At 53.5% G+C, this 10,709-nt stretch overlaps 1 long non-coding RNA gene across 1 annotated transcript; it reads left to right on the forward strand.

The window, feature by feature from the left end:
- The first annotated feature begins 4,357 nt into the window (after positions 1-4,357).
- On the forward strand, positions 4,358-9,232 carry LOC132072284 (uncharacterized). Its single transcript, XR_009418302.1, has 7 exons — positions 4,358-4,988; positions 5,169-5,228; positions 5,852-5,911; positions 6,842-6,904; positions 7,513-7,572; positions 7,839-7,904; positions 8,076-9,232. It is a non-coding gene; the product is annotated as an uncharacterized LOC132072284 (long non-coding RNA).
- The last annotated feature ends 1,477 nt before the right edge of the window (positions 9,233-10,709 follow it).

Consider the following 10,709-nt stretch of genomic DNA (forward strand, 5'->3'; position numbering starts at 1 on the left):
ACCGAGGGGCAGGGACTGAGGCCGGCACCAGAGCACACAGCTCGGGCTCCAGAGGAGAAGGCTTTGATGGGCTGAACCAGCAGCTGCAGAGGGTTCCCACCCCCACGGGCTCCTCCCTCCCCCCCAGCACCTCCTTTCTCCGTTTGACACTGATTTCCCATAAATGCCTATCAGGAAATATGCTGAGCTTTCCAGGCCAGCCTCTTCTGAGGGCAGGAATGGTCTCTCCAGGAGGCAGGAGTAAAGCACTCCTCTCCTGAGGCTCTCAGCTGAACTGAGCGAGCACCAGGGTTAAAAGGCAGCGCTTGGGAGAGGGAGCACACGGGCCAGCAGCCAAACAAAGCAGCAGCACCCGCGGCTGTGTGAGCAGGAGCCCAGCCAGGGGAAGAGCTGACCTCTCTCCCCAGCACGTTGACACCACACCTGCCCAGCCACAGGGGGCTGAGGCACTCAGGAACCACTGCCCTGGTGGTCACTGGGGTGGCAATCCTCCTCCAGCTGTCCTTCAGTCCTGGTGGAATTCCCTAAAGAATATCGGTGTCTGCAACAACAGAAGCGTGACCCTGCCCAAACAGAGCTGTCTGCAGCAGAGCAATCAGCAAGCTGCAGCCGCCCCTCTGGGCAAGGCCAGTGCAATCACTGTTGGCCATGCACAGCAGTGCCACCCCCTCCTCTCAAGGCTTCCCGGGCAGTGACCGTCCCTAGGCTGGACACTGCTGAGGGCCCTCACGTGCTGAGTCCAGTTCTGCCACAGGGGATTGAGTGGGAAAAGCTCCCTGGACCATCCTGGGGCCTTCACTGGGCTTTGCTGAGGCCTGAAGGAGCCCTGCTGCCCTCCAGAGCCCCCAGGGCTTTCAGTGTCTTTGCCTCATCAAGGCCCAGCTGTGCTGCAGAGAGTGGGGGACCAGTCAGGAAGGGTTGGAGGGGAGACCACAAAGTTAATATTTCATAGAATTCCTATTCAAAGTCGATTGTCCCTTCCTGCCCACAGTCTACAGACACTAACCCAGTTCCTAATTCATTCCTACATAGAGAAAAAATGGTCAATTCAGGCCTTACTTATTTATTTCATGGGTTTTTTGTCTGATAGCAAAAATTGTTACCATGACTCTTGCTACACATTAAATGGGAAAAAAGTTAAAAGTAAGTAGCATATTGATTAGGCACAGCCTGGTTGCCATGAATACGCTATGGATAATTGTTTGTTTCTTTGATCTTGGCTGATCGGAAAAATTTTTAGTCTGAATATAGAATGAATAATTATTTCATGGAGCGACTAGAACTTATTTTAATTTTTATATTTAATATTATTAGCTCACCTTAGCACCCCAGAAAAAGCATAATGAGATTTCACCACCACTCATACAATCCTCCTGCATTTAACTCACATGCTGATAATAATGTTTTATTGCACTCAATGCATAATTCAAAATGTCTAATTTATTGGACATCTGTTGGCAGACCAGACTCTTTTGGTCTCTGGGCAACAAAGCCATCACTGACAATGTGGCAGAGAGAGTTTCTTCTTTTTTTGTTTCTTTTATTTCTTTTTTTTTTCCATATTTTTTCTGTCTTCTCTTACCCCTGCCTCCCCCACCCCCTTTTCTTTTTTTCTTCTCCTCCCTTCTCCTGTCTTTCCCCCTTCCTTTTCTTTTTCCCCCTGAAAGCTTCAGCTTTGGCTCAAGAGTACAGATCTGGCCCTGCACAAAATAATTCTCCTGTCTAAAGCAGTTGTCAGGGCTCCTTCCAAATATGAGAGACAGAGAGGACAATGTGTGTCTGACTGTGAGAAGTGGGGTGACCCATCCCTGGAAGCACAACCATCTTTCCATGAGCGGTGATCTGAGCTAATGTCTGTGCTCATCAGTGATCAATGGCAGAGGCACATCCAGGACAGCTCCTAGTGCACAGTATTCATTGTTACTGTTTGAGAAGCCATCTCGCTATTGCTCTGCTTTCAGGAGAAAACCCCTCAAACTCTGAGCATTTTTTGCCATTTATATGCTTTCCCTCCTTTCAGACCAGAGCAAAACAGCAAAATGTAGTGGGAGGAAATGGAGCAGGGTTCATTCCTGGGAAATCACCCCTGGCATTTCCTGTCTGATGCCTTCAGTTAGACCCGTGGGACAGCCATGGGCCCTGGGACTGTGACTTCTCTTGGGTCCCTGCTGGCATTTCTCTATTTCTAGTCCTCCCCTCTTTTCCTCACCTGGGTCTATTCTCCCCTTGAGCACCAGGAAAGCTTTCTTGACATGCAGCAGCTTTTGGCAAGGGGTTCCTTAATTCAGTCCAAGTCCTCCTCCTTCTCTGGAACGTGGCCAAAGAAAACAGAAAGTCCCAAGGAACAGACAGCACAGGGAAGTGGAGTGCAAGAAAGAGGGAGAGCAGAGCACAGCAGCGAGCTGTGCCCTGAGCAGACCTTTCCTCACTCCTGAGCAGCCCCTGTTTCTGCCTTCACCTCATCCCTGCTGCTCTGATGGATGTGCTCAGGAGGGACAGGTGGCTTTGTTGGAAGGGTCAGCAGGGCCCTGCTTTCTGCAGCCAGCTGTGCAGAAGAGGATATTTAGGAAACTTCCCAGTCTGACCCTTCCCAAGGCTCTCTGGCCATCACACTCCAGCCACCGGAGGTGTTCAGTGTTGGGAGAAGCCCCTTCACAGCTGTGGCTGCAGGGCCCCAGTGGGCCCTGCTGGACTCCCCACACCCAGCCCCTGTGTCCTCCCTGGTTCCAGCCCAGGTTTCCCAGAGCAGCCTCAGCTGTCTGATTCCATAAAGCCATTTAATCCCAGTGCAGTGACACAGGAATAGCCTGAGCTGTTCCTCCAACAGCCTGAGATGTTTCTCCAAGCCCCTCAGTTTTATCCCCTCAGTCTGCATGCCCAAGGCTCGAGTCTGGCTCTTCCTCCCGGGCCCTCAGCTCCTGCTGGGTCTCTCGGTGCCCCTTCCCCAGCGGTGCCACCACTCTTGGTGCCCTTTGTTGGGCTCTGTTGGCCGTTCATGAGCTCTTGTCTGGGGCTCCCACCTGGAGCTCAGCTTGCATCAGGCACTGCAGCTGCCCCAGCCACCTGCACCAGGTGTGTTCACAGCCAGGAGAGGGGAGAGTGGGAGCAAGGTGGTTGCAGATTTGTCTTTGTTACCCGGCTTGCTGCTGTATTGGGAATTGCTGAGAAAGCAAAGCAATCGACCGCAAGTCGAGTCTGGTTTGCCCATGGTGGCAGCTGGAGAGGGATATCCCAGGCTTTATGTGAGCTCTTCAGTTGTATTTTTTTCTCCTATCCAGTTGAGGAGGAGGAGTGAGAGAAGTTTCATGGGCATTTGGCAGCCAGCCTGCAAATATTCTCAGTTCAGTCAGAGAATGAACAGAGACAATTTCTCACAAACTGAACCTAACAATCCTAGAAAAAAAAAAATCAAACTATTATTACCGCTCTTTCTATAACCATTGTTTATAAAAATGGTTTGCTAGAGTGTACTATTCATAGTGCATAAATAGTGTGAGAGGTTTTCACCTTAAGACCAATCAGGTCTTAGGTCCACTACTGTTCCTATAGGAACTGTATATTTCTTAATACTATACACGAATAATAAAGTGTCTTTCATGCCTTCTGCATCATGGAATCAGTGGTAATTACTCTCTGGTCGGGACACCTCCTGCATCGACACCAGCCAAGGTCACTTGTCCTTTCACCATAGATTTCTTCATAGCTGGTCAGGATAACCTCCAGGATTTGAGTCTGAAGGAATGGAAAATGGTCCCTTACCTCTGTGGAAAATATGACTGGGGTTGAACACCAGGTTCTGCACTCTGCAAAAGCAGAAGGTCTTAATTTTTACCAAGGAAGATAAAGTGTGTGTCTGTGAGAGTTCTCAGAGCTCCAGGGCAGACAAGATGGGTTAGGGACCAGCTGGGAGTGCAACAGAACATCTTATCAACTGCCTTATCTTCTCTAGTGCTGAGATTTTGCTCACCACAGAGATTTTGCCCCTCTTTTCCCTTGCATTGCAGAGTGAACCTAGAGAAAATGATACGGGAGACCAGAAGCAAGGACTGAATATCTTGGAAAGAGCTGTATTCTGTTTGGACAGTGATGGAAGGGAAAATCAGTAAATTAAAAAACCCTCAGTAGATCAGCCGTTTGAGTAGTGTGAGGAATATATGTGTCACAAAAAAGCTCTTAAATGCATCTTTTTAAAACCTAAGGGGAAATATCAGAGTGAAGCTTCCTCTTTTTAATTTTTTTTTTCTTTTCAGGTGAACCTAATGGCCACAAAAAAGGGGAGTTCATGGGAGCATGACCAAGGAGGCCAATTTGAGTCCATAAGTAAGTGTGGACTCATGGATCCCATTGCTCATTGCCTGTGCCCATCCTTGGGATGGGATGGGATGGGATGTGTTATCCCTGAGAGAGGTGAGGCCAGTGGAGGTCTCTCCCCGGAGCACGTTGCCTGCAGAACCCCTTCCAGAGCCCAGCAGAAGGCCTGGCCTTTGGGCTGGGATCAGTTTGGTCAGAGGGGTGACCTCCTTCGACCAGAGACACATCCTACTCTAGCAGGGGGTGTTGCTGAGCAGGGCTTTGAGGGTCAGGCTCTGAATGTGCCAAGGGACAGTGAAGGGGCCTGGGAGGTTCCTCTCCACTCTCAGAGTGTGAGGCAGAAGAGTCTCACCCTCTCGTGGGTGGCTGTGCTCTGGTGGGACTGGGGCACCTGTGTGGTGCCTGAGTGCTGTGCCAGCTGAGGCAGCTCCCTGGCCCAGGAGAGCCTCAGTGGGCCTGAGGGTCAGGAACCAACCAGCACTGCTGTGGGGCTCCTGGGCCAGCTGTGGGATGTGTTCTGCCCCAGAACCTGCTCAGTGCAGTCCTGGAGTTCCCTAGGGAAAGGTCCTTGTTAAATATCCTGTCTTTGATTTTATTTTCATGTGCACCTGATGTCCAGTGTCTGGCTGCTGGCTGTCTGGCTCAGAAAGGTGTGGAAGCGCTATTTGACGCAATCAGTAAGTGTGCTGGATCCCATTGCTTGTGTCTGTGGCCATCCTGAAGGCTCCTGGGCCAGCTGTGGGATGTTTTCTGCCCCAGAACCTGCCCGGTGCAGTCCTGGAATTCCTTGGGGAAAGGTCCTCCTTAAATGTCCTGTTTTCATTTTCATTTTATTTTCATGTGTACCTGATGTCCAGCATCTGATGATGATGATGATCTTCCTCTGAAAGGTGCAGAAAAGATACTCTGCAATACCTGTAAGTGTGCTGGATCCCATTGCTTGTGTCTGTGGCCATCCTGGGAACCCTTGGGATGGGATGGGATGGGATGGGATGGGATGTGTTATCCCTGAGAGAAGTGAGGCCAGTGGAGGTCTCTCCCCGGAGCACGTTGCCTGCAGAACCCCTTCCAGAGCCCAGCAGAAGGCCTGGCCTTTGGGCTGGGATCAGTTTGGTCAGAGGGGTGACCTCCTTTGACCATAGACACATCCTACTCTAGCAGGGGGTGTTGCTGAGCAGGGCTTTGAGGGTCAGGCTCTGAATGTGCCAAGGGACAGTGAAGGGGCCTGGGAGGTTCCTCTCCACTCTCAGAGTGTGAGGCAGAAGAGTCTCACCCTCTCGTGGGTGGCTGTGCTCTGGTGGGACTGGGGCACCTGTGTGGTGCCTGAGTGCTGTGCCAGCTGAGGCAGCTCCCTGGCCCAGGAGAGCCTCAGTGGGCCTGAGGGTCAGGAACCAACCAGCACTGCTGTGGGGCTCCTGGGCCAGCTGTGGGATGTGTTCTGCCCCAGAACCTGCTCAGTGCAGTCCTAGAGTTCCCTGGGGAAAGGTCCTTGTTAAATGTCCTGTCTTTGATTTTATTTTCATGTGCACCTGATGTCCAGTGTCTGTGGCTGCTGGCGGTCTGGCTCAGAAAGGTGTAGAAATGATATTCGAAGAACTGAGTAAGTGTGCTGGATCTCATTGCTTGTGTCTGTGGCCATCCTGGGAACCCTTGGGATGGGATGGGATGGGATGGAATGGGATATATTATCCCTGGGAAAAGTAAGGCCAATAGAGATCTCTCCCCAGAGCACATTACCTGCAGAAGCCCTTCTGGAGCACAGCAGAAGGCCTGGCCTTTGGGGTGAGATCAGTTTCATCAGAGGGATGACCTCCTTTGACCAGAGACACATGTTGGTGTAGGACACGAAAGAACACAGGCGCACACCACTGTTCTCAAGGTGAAGAAAAAGGGAAGTTTATTTTCTGACTCCAGCATTTATAGTTTTCCAAGAGTGACAGTGGATTGGAGGGTGACAGTGCCACCTCTCCAATGACACTGGACAAACCAACAGTCTCTCAACCTTCTCTTTTCTATAAAGGAATGCAAAACAATGAGTTATTTACAGCAAGTGTGTGAGAAAGCTCGGTACAAGAATGTCAACGTCAGAAGGCTTAAAAAATCTTAAAAAACCAGGGTGACAGACACCTCCTACTCTAGCAGGGGGTGTTGCTGAGCAGGGCTTTGAGGGTCAGGCTGAAATGAATGTGCCAAGGGACAGAGAAGGGACCTGGGAGGTTCCTCTCCACTCTCAGAGTGTGAGGCAGAAGAGTCTCACCCTCTCGTGGGTGGCTGTGCTCTGGTGGGACTGGGGCACCTGTGTGGTGCCCGAGTGCTGTGCCAGCTGAGGCAGCTCCCTGGCCCAGGAGAGCCTCAGTGGGCCTGAGGGTCAGGAACCAACCAGCACTGCTGTGGGGCTCCTGGGCCAGCTGTGGGATGTGTTCTGCCCCAGAACCTGCTCAGTGCAGTCCTGGAGTTCCTTGGGGAAAGATCATTGTTAAATATCCTGGTTTTCTTTTTCATTTTATTTTCCTGTGTACCTGATGTCCAGTATCTAAGGATGATGATGATGATCTTCCTCTGAAAGGTGCAGAAAAGATACTCTGCAAAACCTGTAAGTGTGCTGGATCTCATTGGTTGTGTCTGTGGCCTTCCTGGGAACCCTTGGGATGGGATGGGATGTGTTATCCCTGAGAGAAGTGAGGCCAGTGGAGGTCTCTCCCCGGAGCACGTTGCCTGCAGAACCCCTTCCAGAGCCCAGCAGAAGGCCTGGCCTTTGGGCTGGGATCAGTTTGGTCAGAGGGGTGACCTCCTTTGACCAGAGACACATCCTACTCTAGCAGGGGGTGTTGCTGAGCAGGGCTTTGAGGGTCAGGCTCTGAATGTGCCAAGGGACAGTGAAGGGGCCTGGGAGGTTCCTCTCCACTCTCAGAGTGTGAGGCAGAAGAGTCTCACCCTCTCGTGGGTGGCTGTGCTCTGGTGGGACTGGGGCACCTGTGTGGTGCCTGAGTGCTATGCCAGCTGAGGCAGCTCCCTGGCCCAGGAGAGCCTCAGTGGGCCTGAGGGTCAGGAACCAACCAGCACTGCTGTGGGGCTCCTGGGCCAGCTGTGGGATGTGTTCTGCCCCAGAACCTGCTCAGTGCAGTCCTGGAGTTCCCTGGGGAAAGGTCCTTGTTAAATGTCCTGTCTTTGATTTTATTTTCATGTGCACCTGATGTCCAGTGTCTGTGGCTGCTGGCTGTCTGGCTCAGAAAGGTGTAGAAGCGCTATTCAAAGAGCTAAGTAAGTGTGCTGGATCTCATTGCTTGTGTCTGTGGCCATCCTGGGAACCCTTGGGATGGGATGGGATATGTTATCCCTGGGAGAAGTGAGGTCAGTGGAGATCTCTCCCCAGAGCACGTTGCCTGCAGAACCCCTTCCAGAGCCCAGCAGAAGGCCTGGCCTTTGGGCTGGGACATGTTCTACTCTAGCAGGGGTGTTACTCACAGTTGGTAACAGTTTCAAAGACACAGCACATCCCTTCTGGGATTTCCTTTCCTTTCTTTCAGCACTAAAGGAGGAATCTCGCCCTGGGCTTAGCTACAGGGACAAAAGCCAGAAGCCTTTCTGTGCAGGTGAGTGCCAGTCCTTGCCCACACTACCTGGAAACTGTACCCTGCCAAGCAGGAAGGAGATCCAGGGGTGAGGGCCTGGTGCAGTCAGATTGAGCAATCCCACCTGTTCATAAATTCCCATTTCCAAAGGCCTCCAGCCAGTCCTTTGTTACATTGCCCATCCCTATGCAGATGCCCAGGATGCCAGGGTGCAGAGATGTCCCAGCAGGGGGTTTTTCCCAGCACAAGCAGAAGGAGAGGAAACAAAAAACCAACCTGCAGAAGACCTAAGAAGAGACCTGTGGGAACCCAGAACATCTCTCTGGCAGTCCAGGATGGCCAGGACCCCTGCCAGGGAGCTCAGAAGCCCCGGCACAGAGCCCAAAATGCCCCTGCGGTTTTGATTATGACCCATGGAGCAAATTACGGACCTTATATGAAGATCAGCATATCTGATCTTCATATAAGGTCTGTAAGCCACAACAGTTTAGGTAGAATAATAGTAAAGTTATCATGGGGTGGAAAAGTAGATTTTGGAGTTTTTGGTGTGGGGGTTCAGGAGGCAAGATGGAGGGGACTGGGTGTGTCCAGCCTTTCTCCTTCTTCTTCTTGGCCTCCATCTTCTGCTGTGATGTTGGCATTTACCGATTGGTTTAGAGTAGAAGCTCACTGTCTAACATAGGTGATAGGTATTGGAAAGTAATTGTAAACATTGTATACGTAGTTTGTAGTATAAAGACATAACACCACCCTTGGGGCAGGCAGAGTGCCTGGACCTGTCCTACTGAGCTGACCTTGGCAGGGCAGGAGAAAATTTTTTATAGATAAGATAAAAAAAAACCTTGAGACTGAGAAATGAAGAGCCCTGACTCCTTCTTCAAGCGCCGGGCTGGGAAAAGAGACTTTGAACTTTTCTTGGGGTCACTCTGAGCAAGACACTGAGACATTGGCGTCCCTGGTGGGTGCTCCAAGAGGGCACCCAGGTGGGCAGTTGGCAAGCAGCCACGCCACAGCCATCAGCCGCTGAAACCCAGCCTGAGAAGGAAAGAAAACTGGCACTCTCAAGGGAAAAATCCAGAAAGAACATCTCAACCTCTGCTGAGAGGATCCGTTTCAAGCTTGACCCGGAAAGAGGAGGACCAGAAGCGCCCCTGGAAACCCTCACCTGCGAGCTGCTGGACAGTGACCAGGGCAAACTCCGGACTAACCTTGCAGAGGATTCAGCCTTTGTAAGAAAGGTCAAAATTGAGAACATGGGGGGAACATGCTCCCAGGAACAACCCAGCATCTTGTCAGCTCTACAGGGCGTGGCAGCCACACACCCTGTGAAAATCTCTGAAAAAAGATAAAACGGCCTTGAAGCTTTTATCCCCAGCAAGGGTAATGTTAGAGGCAATTTCGTGGAATTCCGCGGGGGCTGCCAGCTATCAGCAGGCAGCAGTATTCTCTCGAGGATGGGGGAAGGGAAATCATCCTGCCATCAGCAGGCGGCAATTGCCCTTACCGACCAGGGAGGGGCAAAGGTAATCCCTAGCAAACAGGTGTGGGAGGAATTGGCATCATCTCCAGAGTGCCCAGGGTCCCATGGGCCCCCAGAAACCCCAGAACTCTCAGGGGGAGGAGGGCGGAGGGGGTCGGGGACCCCAGGGCAAAGCCGCTTCTCGGCGACTGGCGAACCCGTGCCACGGCGGCGCCGGCCGGGAGCAGCCCGGGGAGGCCGCAGTGGCGGCCGTGGGGGCTGCGGAGGCCGGCGGAGGCCCACGGGGGCAGCGGGGCAGTCGCAGGCACAGCAGCGGCGGAGGCGATAGCGCGCACGGTGGTGCCCGCGATCGCAGCAGCGGGCGGTCGGCAGCGTGCAGGGCACGGCCGGCGGCTGCGGGGACAGCGCCGAGCGAGGCCGGGCCGGGCGGAGCGCGGGAAGCGCAGGGCTGGCGGCGGCAGGCGCATGCGCGATGGCGCCAGCGGCGGTTTCACGCAGGGGGGGCCAAAGCCGCGCGCGAAGGGCACAACCCGCGCGACTGCGATGGCGGCGGGCGGCGGCACGTGGGGAACGCGCACGGGCCGCGGCAGCCGCGCCGGGCGGGACTGAGGCGGACGGGACGGGACGGCTGCAGCGTCCCTGCCACCGTCGCGGAGCGCGGCAGGCGCTCGGTGATGACGCACAAACCCGGCAGCCGCAGCGGGGCGGGTGTTTCTCCAGTGCGCAGACGCGGCAGGGACACGGCCGAGCGGGGACCGGAGCCAGAACGGGACCGGGACAGCGCCGGTGTCGGTCACGGGCACAGGGGGCGTTCCCCAGACCGCGCCTGCGCCGAGAGAAGCGCCGGGGAGGTGCGGTCGGGGCCGGTGCATCCGCACTCCCGTGAGGGCACCGGCAGAGACCGGGCGCGGTCTGGGTGCAGAGGGTGCCCGAGTACCGGCCCTGCTCCGGTCCCGCGGCAGCGGGCACACAATTTCAGCCTCCATCAAAATCTCAAGCGGGAGATTTTTCGGGGGTGCAGCGCATGTTGTGTGAGGCACGCCGAACTCCTCAACAGCCCGGTCCCACAGAAGTGACGGAAGCAGCATTTACCAGATGATCAGGCTTCAGATGCAAAAGATGGACATGTAAAAAACCTGTCCAAAATCAGAGTGAAGTGAAAAAGCACACAGGCTTTTGCCCAAGATACAGAAAAAAGGGGAAACCAGTGCAAATCAGTGGTACTCCAAATATGATGTAAATCGAAATCTTCTATTGTGAAAAATGCCTCTCAGGGAGGGAAACTGTGGGATCTCAGCACCTCAGGATGGAGGTGCAGAGAGGCCGAGACCACCCTTGGGGGGCTC

Source organism: Ammospiza nelsoni, chromosome 4 (assembly GCF_027579445.1).
Source record: "Ammospiza nelsoni isolate bAmmNel1 chromosome 4, bAmmNel1.pri, whole genome shotgun sequence".
Classification (NCBI taxonomy): domain Eukaryota; kingdom Metazoa; phylum Chordata; class Aves; order Passeriformes; family Passerellidae; genus Ammospiza; species Ammospiza nelsoni.